The sequence below is a fragment of the Quercus robur genome, chromosome 6 (assembly GCF_932294415.1).
Source record: "Quercus robur chromosome 6, dhQueRobu3.1, whole genome shotgun sequence".
Lineage (NCBI taxonomy): Eukaryota > Viridiplantae > Streptophyta > Magnoliopsida > Fagales > Fagaceae > Quercus > Quercus robur.
In genome coordinates this window covers 8,748,150-8,759,593 of record NC_065539.1, presented here as the reverse complement: position 1 = coordinate 8,759,593, position 11,444 = coordinate 8,748,150, and the positions used below count along the sequence as shown (strand labels likewise).

The 11,444-nt window shown below is 29.9% G+C and overlaps 1 long non-coding RNA gene across 1 annotated transcript; it reads left to right on the top strand.

The window, feature by feature from the left end:
* Positions 1–9,154: 9,154 nt before the first annotated feature.
* On the top strand, positions 9,155–10,842 carry LOC126732608 (uncharacterized). Its single transcript, XR_007659513.1, has 3 exons — positions 9,155–9,228; positions 9,493–9,575; positions 10,766–10,842. It is a non-coding gene; the product is annotated as an uncharacterized LOC126732608 (long non-coding RNA).
* The last annotated feature ends 602 nt before the right edge of the window (positions 10,843–11,444 follow it).

The following is an 11,444-nucleotide window of genomic DNA, read 5'->3' as shown; positions in this document are numbered from 1 at the left end:
GAAAATTACAAAAAATGGCCCCAAAATCTAAAAGTTAACGAAGCACCCCTAAAACCTAAAAAATTAGTGACATTCCCTCAAAACCTACAAAATGACTGAAATACTCTTAGAACCTTTAATTTAATGAAAATACCCTCGAAACATCCAAAATACCCCAAACCCCTATTTTGGTAATTTTAAAGGCTTCGAGTGTATTTTGTTCATCTTATAGGATTAGTGGTATGTTGGTCATTTTAGATATTTTGAGGGGTATTTTGGTCGTTTTTATAGGTTTAGATGTATTTTGGTCGTTTTAGGGGTTTCAGGGTATTTTCGGTAATTTTAGAGGTTTCAGGTTGTTTGTGGCCATTTTAGAGGTTTTGGGTTTGTTTGGGTCATTTCAAAGATTTAGGGGTATTTTTGTCACTTTATAGGTTTGAGGGTATTTTGGTCATTTTTTAAGTTTCATGGGTATTTTAGTAATTTTTTAGGTTTAGGGGGTATTTTGGTCATTTTTAGGTTTCTAGATTATTTTGGTCAATTTTTAGGCTTCGGGGTTATGTTGGCCATTTTTTAGGTTTCGAGGATATTTTGGTCATTTTTTAGGTTTTGGGGTTATTTTGGTCATTTTTTAGGCTTTGGGGATATTTTGCCCATTTTTTAGGTTTTAGAGGGATTTTGGTAATTTTTAGGTTTTGGGGGTATTTCGGTCATTTTTAGGTTTTAGGGGTATTTTGGTCATTTTTTGGATTTCAGGGGTATTCTGGTAAATTTTAGGTTTCGGGGGTATTTTGATCATTTTTTGGATTTTAGGGGTATTTTGGTCATTTTTTGGGTGTCGGGGGTATTTTGGTCATTTTTTGGATTTCAGGGGTATTTTGGTAATGTTTTGGGTGTCGGGGGTATTTTGGTCATTTTTTAGGTTTTGGGGGTATTTTGGTCATTTTTTGGGTTGAGGGGGCATTTTGGTCATTTTGTAGGTTTTGGAGTTATTTTGGTATTTTTTGGGTTTTGGGGGTATTTTGGTAATTTTTAGGTTTCGAGGGTATTTTCGTCATTTTTTGGGGTTCGGAGGTATTTTGGTCATTTTTTGGGTTTTGGGGGGTATTTTGGTAATTTTTAGGTTTTGGAGGTATTTTGGTAATTTTCAAGTTTGGGGAGTATTTTGGTCAATTTTATGGTTTTGGGGGTATTTTGGTCATTTTTAGGATTTTGGGGGTTATTTTGGTAATTTTTAGGTTTTGAGGGTATTTTGGTCATTTTTTAAGTTTAAGGGGGTATTTTGGTCTTTTTTTTAGGTTTTAGGGGTATTTTGGTCATTTATAGGTTTAGGTGTTATTTTGGTCATTTTTTAGGTTGATGGGGGTATTTTGGTAATTTTAGTGGTTTTGGGGCATTTTAGAGTTTGGTGATTTGTAGAAATGATAGTTGGATCATAATTGGGTCAATTGGGTACCCAATTAAAACCCAATAAACATTAATGTTAATTGGGTTTAATTGGGTTAATACCCATTTAACCCAATTAATAATTGGGTGGGTTTGGGTCTAATTTAAGTGGGTGGGTTTGGGTGGACAAATGGGTTTGGGTTGATTTTGCCACCCCTATATGTGTTATAGCCGTCACAAATACTAATATTTTGGATAGAAATTTTTCCTCCATATTATTTGCGAGGGACAATTAAAAATCTCTCGCAAAAAGTATATTATTTGGGACGGTTAAAAAAAACCGTCACCAATACTAAATTATTTACAAGGGCTAGGATCAACCTTCACAAATAATCATTAAAATGTCAAAAATTTTGAAGGGAAATGTTCCCACCAAATTATATCCAAGGGACAATAAAAATCCCTTGTAAAAAGTTTATTTTTTGTGTGGGTTAAAAATATGCCCTTATTAATACTAAATTATTTGCGAGGGCCACGATTAACCTTCGCAAAAAATCATTAAAATATTAATTTTTTTGGGAGATAAAAGTTACTCTAAAATTCAAAGAAAAATAAAAAGAAACACATAAACATATAGCACTTTGTATTCTTTAGATGAACCTTTTGTTTACCGCAAAAAAAAAAAAAAAATAAAATAATAATAAAATAAAATAAAATTTATATATATCCTATATAAGAAAGGCCTGTCCTTATTTTCTGAACAATTGTACTCATAAAAAAATGATTGCACTTTCAACTTCAAAATGGTAGCCTAAAATTCAAGAATTTCTGCCGTTTGTACTCTCTCTCCCTCTCAAAAGTGAATAAAAATTTATTCCTATTAAAATAATGCATAAAAGATGAGTTCATAAATCAAATGGTAAATTACATCCGATTGGCATGCATGTTAAAAACATATAGAACATGTAATTCAATGGTTGGATTTTCAAAATATGAATTCAATAATAAGTTATTGGGTGATGTAACATTTTTTAGAGTTACAACACATGTAACTTGATTCTAACTCTATATTTCTTAATTCAATGTAAATTTTGACAAATCTACCGTTAGATTACATTATCTTCACATATTTTTCATGCTTATAAAATTTCAAGCTAATTAAATATTAATTGTCATGTCATTAATCAATTATTTAAATTCAAGTTTTTGAAGCTTAAAATAATGCATAAAAGATGAATTTATAGATCAAATGGTAAATTACATCCGATTGGTATGAAAATTCACATGCATGTTAAGAACATATAGAGCATGTAATCCAACGGTTGAATTTTCAAAATATGAATTCAACAATAAGTTATTAGCTAGTGTAACATTTTTTAGAATTACGTCAGGTGTAACTTGAACCTAACCCTATATTTTTTATTTCGATGTGAATTTTGAAAAATCTACCATTATATTACATTATCTTCGTATATTTTTCATGCTTACAAAATTTCAAGGTGATCAAAAATTAATAGTCATGTCATTAATCAATTGTCTAGATTCAAGTTTTAATAGTTTAAAATAATGCATAAAAGATGAGTTTATAGATCAACTAGTAAATTACATCTGATTGGCTTGAAAACTGGCATGCATGTTAAGACCATATAGAACATGTAATCCAATAATTGGATTTTCAAAATATGAATTCAATAATAAGTTATTGGGTGGTGTAACATTTTTTAGAGTTACGTCAGGTGTAATTTGAACCCAACCCTATATTTCTTAATTCAATGTGAATTTTGACAAATCTACCATTAGATTACATTATCTTCATATATTTTTTATGGTTACAAAATTTCAAAGTTATCAAAGATTAATGGGCATGTCATCAATCAATTGTCTAAATTCAAGTTTTTGTAGTTTAAAATAATACATAAAAAATGAGTTTATTGAATAAATGGTAAATTACATTCGATTGATATGAAAATTGGTATGCATGTTAAGACCATATAGAACATATAATCCAACGGTTGGATTTTCAAAATATGAATTCAATAATAAGTTATTGGGTGGTGTAACATTTTTTAGAATTATGTCAAGTGTAACTTGAACCCAATCCTATATTTCTTAATTCAATGTGAATTTTGACAAATCTACTGTTAGATTTCATTATCTTCATATATTTTTCATGCTTAAAAAATTTCAAGGTGATCAAATATCAATAGTGATGTCATCAATCAATTGTCTAGATTCAAGTTTTAGTAGTTTAAAATAATGCATAAAATATGAGTTTATAGATCAAATTATAAATTACATCCGATTGACTTGAAAATTGGCATGCATGTTAAGACCATATAAAACATGTAATCTAACGATTGAATTTTCAAAATATGATTTCAATAATAAGTTATTGGGTGGTGTAACATTTTTTAGAGTTACGTCAGGTATAACTTGAACCCAATCCTATATTTCTTAATTCGATGTGAATTTTGACAAATCTACCGTTAGATTACATTATTTTCATATATTTTTCATGCTTACAAAATTTTAAGGTGATTAAAGATTAATAGTCATGTCATCAATCAATTGTTTAGATTCAAGTTTTAGTGGTTTAAAATAATGCATAAAATATGAGTTTATAGATTAGATGGTAAATTACTTCCTATTGGCATGAAAATTGGCATGCATGTTAAGACCATGTAGAATATGTAATCTAACGGTTGAATTTTCAAAATATGAATTCAATAATAAGTTATTAGGTGGTGTAATATTTTTTAGAGTTACGTCAAGTGTAACTCGAACTCAACCCTATATTTCTTAATTCGATGTGAATTTTGACAAATCTACCGTTAGATTACATTATCTTCATATATTTTTTATGCTTCCAAAATTTCAAGGTGATCAAAGATTAATAAGCATGTCATTAATCAATTGTCTAAATTCAAGTTTTTGTAGTTTAAAATAACGCATAAAAGAGAAGTTTAAAGATAAAATGGTCAATTACATCCGATTGTTATAAAAATTGGCATGCATGTTAAGACCATATACAACATGTAATCCAACGGTTGGATTTGCAAAATATGAATAAAATAATAAGTTATTGGGAGGTGTAACATTTTTTAGAGTTATATAAGGTATAACTTGAATCCAACTCAATATTTCTTAATTCGATGTGAATTTTGATAAGTCTACCATTAGATTACATTATCTTCATATATTTTTCATGCTTACAAAATTTCAAGGTGATCAAATATTCATAGTTATGTCATCAATCAATTGTTTAAATTCAAGTTTTAGTAGTTTAAAATAATGCATAAAATATGACTTTATAGATCAAATGATAAATTACATCCGATTGACACAAAAATTGGCATGCATGTTAAGACCATAGAGAACATGTAATCCAACGGTTGGATTTTCAAATATGAATTCAATAATAAGTTCTTGGGTGGTTTAACATTTTTTTGAGTTATATCAGGTGTAACTTGAACCCAACCTTATATTTCTTAATTCAATGTGAATTTTGACAAATCTACCATTAGATTACATTATCTTCATATATTTTTCATGCTTACAAAATTTCAAGGTGATCAAATATTCATAGTTATGTCATCAATCAATTGTTTAAATTCAAGTTTTAGTAGTTTAAAATAATGCATAAAATATGACTTTATAGATCAAATGATAAATTACATCCGATTGACACAAAAATTGGCATGCATGTTAAGACCATAGAGAACATGTAATCCAACGGTTGGATTTTCAAATATGAATTCAATAATAAGTTCTTGGGTGGTTTAACATTTTTTTGAGTTATATCAAGTGTAACTTGAACCCAACCTTATATTTCTTAATTCAATGTGAATTTTGACAAATCTACCATTAGATTACATTATCTTCATATATTTTTCATGCTTACAAAATTTCAAAGTGATCATTGTCTAGATTCAAGTTTTAGTAGTTTAAAATAATGAATAAAAGATGAGTTTATCGATTAGATGGTAAATTACACCCGATTGGCAAGAAAATTGGCATGCATGTTAAGACCATTTGAATTTTCAAAATACGAATTCAATAATAAGTTATTGGGTGGTATAACATTTTTTAGAGTTACATCAGGTGTAACTTGAACCCAACTCTATATTTCTTAATTCGATGTGAATTTTGACAAATCTACCGTTAGATTACATTATGTTCGTATATTTTTCACGCTTACAAAATTTCAAGGTGATCAAATATTAATAGTTATGTCATCAATCAACTGTTTAAATTCAAGTTTTAGTAATTTAAAATAATGCATAAAAGATGACTTTATAGATCAAATGGTAAATTACATCCGATTTTCACAAAAATTGGCATGCATGCTAAGACCATAGAGAACATGTAATCCAATGGTTAGATTTTCAAAATATGAATTCAATAATAAGTTATTGGGTGGTGTAACATTTTTTTGAGTTACATCAGGTGTAACTTGAATCCAACCCTATATTTCTTAATTCATTGTAAATTTTGACAAATTTACCGTTAGATTACGTTATCTTCATATATTTTTCATGCTTACAAAATTTCAAGATAATCAAAGATTAATAGCCACATCATCAATCAATTGTCTAAATTCAAGTTTTTGTAGTTTAAAATATTGCATAAAAGATGAGTTTAAAGAGCAAATGGTAAATTACATCCGATTAGCATAAAAATTGGCATGCATGTTAAGAACATATAGAATATGTGATCCAATGGTTGGATTTTCAAAATATGAATTCAACAATAAGTTATTGGGTGGTGTTACATTTTTTAGAGTTACATTAGTTGTAACTTGAACCTAGCCTTATATTTCTTAATTTGATGTAAATTTTAACAAATCTACCGTTAGATTATATTATTTTCATATATTTTTCTTAATATTATTAATATTATTATTATTTATTCAGACTTGGATCAGACTTCACCTTATCAATAACTAACGCCAAAGTCCCAAACCCAAGATATTACTTTGTTTAACGTAAGCATGGTTCAACCTTGGAACTGTAATGTCAGTAAAGTTTAGAAGATTCTGATATCTTGTGGTCCTTTTTTTACTCGATAAACACTCTCTGTCCTCATTTATGCTTTGTTTGGATGTTTAAAAAAGGAGGATGAGTAGAGTAAAAGGAGGGAGAGTAATTCAATTACCTTATTTGGAAGTTTTTTAAGGAAGGCGGGGGAGGGGTTTCAACAACCTCTAACCCCTCATTTTTAATTCCCCCAAATTGGAGAGATTTGGAGGGAGAGTAGACTAGATAAATTATTGACTGAATGAATTCCAAATTTACCCTTTCTAAATTAACAAAATTACAAACTGATTATATAAAATAAATTCACGTTATTTCTCTCATCAGTCTCAAATTTCTCTCAACCTTGAAAACTCCGCTACCTCTCTCTCACACAATTTCTTCCACACTTCACGCTGTCTCTCTCTCTCACAACTTCTTCACAATCAATCGTCTCTCACGCCTGTGTTATTCTTTCAGAGGTAAACTCTGTTTTTCTTTTTGTTTCATGGGTTTCTTTTGAGTTGGATCAAATAACTATCTTCTTAAAATTGTGATTTTATTGGGTAATTTCTTATTAATTGTGATTTTATGGGGTAATAACATGTTATTTGTGGGTGGGTTTCGGATTTGATTGCTTTTTTTACTTAAATTTTAAAGTTTCAAAGTATTACTCATAACGTGTTTGATAAAGTGCTTGAGTGAGTCTAGATTGTGAACTTGCATAAATTTGTATATTGTAGCTATTTATGGATCTATGTTTCTTGTTTATTTTTATTGGGTAATTTCTTGTTTTTGTGGGTTTTTGATTTTGGGCTTTTTTTTTTTTTACTAGAATTTTAAAGTTTCAAAGAGTTACTCGCAATGTGTTTGATAAATTTTGGTGTCTACTCTTTTACAATCATTTCAACTGCTTGATCATTTGTACACTAATAGTGAACTGATTGCTAAACTTCCTTGATCAGGGCCAATGCAAAACTAGTTTATGCTTGCGAATGGAATCCCAATGCCATTGAGGCACTCCAACACAATCTACAAGCCAATTCAGTGAGTGATCATTGTATCGTACTTGAAGGAGATAACCGGATTACACACCTAAAGTACATCCATACACTGATTTATTTTGTTAGTTAATAAATTCTAAATAGTCAAGCTGTAGCACTAGCATATCATGATTAAATTCCTATTAGGTTATTTAAGTTAATGAAAATTTTCTTGTCTAGTGATTTAGAGAGGAAATTTTAACTGACAATGTATATTTGAAGGTCATGACTGGTTAATAGATATTGTCCTGTCAACTTTCCTGTGTAATGTTTGATGAACATTTTTTTTTTTTTGATAGGTTGATGAACATTTTTAAATGCTTGATTTGAACCTAATTTGGAAGAAGAATTATTATATTTAGATGCTTCTTTTTTATTTTATTTTTATTAAGTCAAAAATTGAATTTAAGATGTAAGCAACCACAACCCACCTAATAGTGCCTAAGCCAAAGTCTGAGGAGATCTTCTGAGGTGTCAATTGAATGTGTTATCTTTCAACACTTCAAATTAAATTTAGAAGCACACGGCCAATGGTTGAAACCTTTTATGGTTGGTTCGCAATAGATTGTGAAACCATCCTTTGTTGATATAGAATATTGATGCAATGAGCTAGTTTGCAGTGGCTGATATTTTACACTGGTCCAAAAGGAAAAGTTTATCATGAAAACATGCATTAATGGACAAGAAGATGGACTATGATTGATTCCTTTTGATTTTCTGCATGTAGGGTGTTGCTAATCGTGTTTGTCTTGGTCTCATTCCAACAAGTGAGGGTAGCTAGGTCACTGCTGTAAGGGCATTAAGGTAACTGCCAATACTTTGTATATGGTTCCATTCAATCACTTGTTTTTTTGTTTTGTTTTGTGGTCCAAAATGTCTTTAGCTTCCAAGAAATGTTTAACACTGCATTACTTGCAATTTTTGTTATTTACTTTTCAAAATGTTTAAAATTTCTAAGTATTCGTTTGTTGCATTGTTTCTTGTTGCTGTTTTGTTTTGTAGTTTGAAACATCTCAAATGTTCAGGAAATGTTTCAAATTCTAAACAACCTCGGTGTTAAAACTTCCATTCCTGGCTTAGGTTTTGTTTCCAAATATACATTAATTTCCACGAGATTCTTTCTTATCCAAGGCATGTGGACTAGAATTTTAAAGTTTCAAAGAGTTACTCACAATGTGGTCACAATCTAATAGTTCGGTAGTTTTTACAATCTCCAGGACACTAGATTTTGCATCCTAGTAGATTGCATTCTTTTATGTCATTGTATTGGTTGCATCCTTTTGCTTTCGACTTGCTTACGTTTGCCTGCTTATTAATTAGATGGACAGGACATTCTCAATGGGCTTTATGTTTGGCAAATTCCAGTATCTCATGTCATGATTCAAAGTGGCATTGGTTCCTAAACGGATAAGTATGGTCATGAAAAAAAAAAATTTCAGTGTGTGAAATTCTGCATTTTTTGGAGAAATTATTGTCATTTGTTTTGGTTGAAATTTGTGTGCTATTGCTTAGTATTTAGCAGGGATATTCTCTTGAGAATTTTAAGTTGCTTTCTTTTCTGAATAGTAAGTGGGCAAACACTTGAATATAAATTACATAGTAGGATCTTATTTTTTGAGTTAATTCATAGAGTCACTCTCCCTAACTTTTTTGTTTTTTTGGGTCTCAATTCTTCTTTGAATCCTCAAAAAATTAAATTCACGTACTAAAAGCATAATCCCCTTTTTTTCTACATTATCTTCTACACGTTCAGCTTACCACTCTTTGCTAAATCCTAAAATTTCTCACACTTACCATCAGTTTATGAGGTATTTTCCTTTCTCTCATTATCATATTCTACATTTTCATTTAATATTCTTGTGTGAGGTTTTGGATCATTTTGGCTAGCTAGAGTGAGTATATATATATTTTCAGTTATCACTCTTTGTTCAACCCTAAAATCTCTTACACTTACTACTTGTGATGAGGTATCTCTCTAACACACATACATATTCTACTTTTTTGGTTCATTTTTTACAATTTTTTAAGAAAAGAAAAATATTCTCTCTCTTACTTTGGTGTTGCCACAGAAGGATTAGGTGCAAACGGTAGGATGGTTAAGGAATTGAAGAAGTTACTTCCCTATCTCAGGTCCCGCCTCGGTACACACTACAATGTGAGTTCCAGTCATTTTCTCTTATACGACACACTTGATTTTTGTAAATGTACACCATGTGTATTTGTTCTTTTTTGTTGTCTTCATCAACTATCATATCCAATTCCAGCAATTTGGAATTTGGAGGCTATGAATAATTTTTCCATTGTATAAATATAATTTTGAACCAAATGACAAATGGGTACTTTTTAATTTTAATTTTTTTTTTGTATTTTAGAATAAACCCATAAAATAATTAGTCATATATATCTATACTGATATTAATTGAAGCCATTTATTTATATATGTTTTTATAATTAGTTTTATTTATTTATTTATTCTTTATCTCGTATACAGGCAAATACAAACTTTTGTATCTTATTGAAAAAATATATAGTGGTAATTTTCGGAACACTATAAGGAATGTTAAATGCGGAAATTTTGCAGAGTTCTCTGATGTGAGTTTTAAATGTGTAAGGCTTGTAGTGAGCTGAAATCTATTGATTACTTGAAAAAGTTAATTAGGATGACGATGTTGACAACATATTTGTCCAATCTCAATTGTTTGGCTTGAGATTTGCTTTAGGTTATGTTGATATTTCTATTTTGTGGCCAGATATGCGAATCCTTGATATTTCTATTTAACAAGACCCAATGTTAACTGTGCTTGTTATTTTTAAGAGTGCATAATTATACATGTGTTAGCAACCATTATTGTTGTTAGTTATATAATATGATGCTTTATATGGAGTAGATAAAATGTCAGTTGATAAATTTTGGATGCATCATTCTACTAGATATATTAATGGGGTTGAAAATTTTCTTGAGTATGCATTTTTTTTTTAATAGAGTTTTAACCTATGACGTTCGCTCTTGATGATTGCTCTTTATCATTAGACCAAGACACCAATCAGTTTTTGGTGTAGGCAGGGATTGAACCCCAGATCTCTTATACAACCATCAGAGACTTTACCAGTTGAGCTAACTGGAACCCACTTGAGTATGCATTTAAAAATTCAATAAATAAAGATATGAAAATCAATTATTTGTGTGTTGATTGTAGCAATTAGTATTGTTGGATTGAGGATAAGGTCTAGTATCATCTTATACTAGAGTATCATCTTTTACTAGTGGGTCATGTCTTTAACACAATCATATTGGAAATACATATTTATATTATATACTTTCATCATATTAATTCTAACTAATAGTAGGTAGACATGGCAAGGGCTTATAAAAAAAAAAGGCAGACATGGCAAGGGAAGGTAAAAGTAAAGACAGAAGCATCACACTAAAATCTACTGTTAGATTTCAAAAAGAGTGCATAATTACTAAAAACTGAATGGAGCTTGTACGACTTTTAGTGAATACCCAATATCTGAGCTTGAAACTCTATATGCTTACTATAGAGCTCAACATTTTAAGCATAAGCAACCAGATGAGGAAGTGAAGAAAGAATCTGTAGAATTGGTGAAACGCTGTTATTCTGATTGGATGTTTCACGTTAAAAATCCTATTTTTAAGAAGTACACAGAGAAAGAAGATCGTTATAAGAATGGTCCTTCCTTCATTCCTACACTCTTTTGGAAAAAGCTGGTAGATAAATGGATGGATGGAGATCAAGGGGTGAGTATAAATGAAATACATGTCATGAATTCTCTCTATCTCTCTTGCACTCTCTTTAACCATTATTTGTTATTATTTTTATAAAAGCTAATATTCTAGTGTATGGATTATGTTTAATGTTTTGTTTTGTTTTGTTTTTTTTAAGGTTGGTACTAGTAGAGATGAAGAGGACAACTCAATCAAAAACACGAGGGAGGTTGAAAACAACTTGGAGGGTAACTCAGAGGAAGACTAGTATAGATCTTGTCATAATTCTAGTTGTTT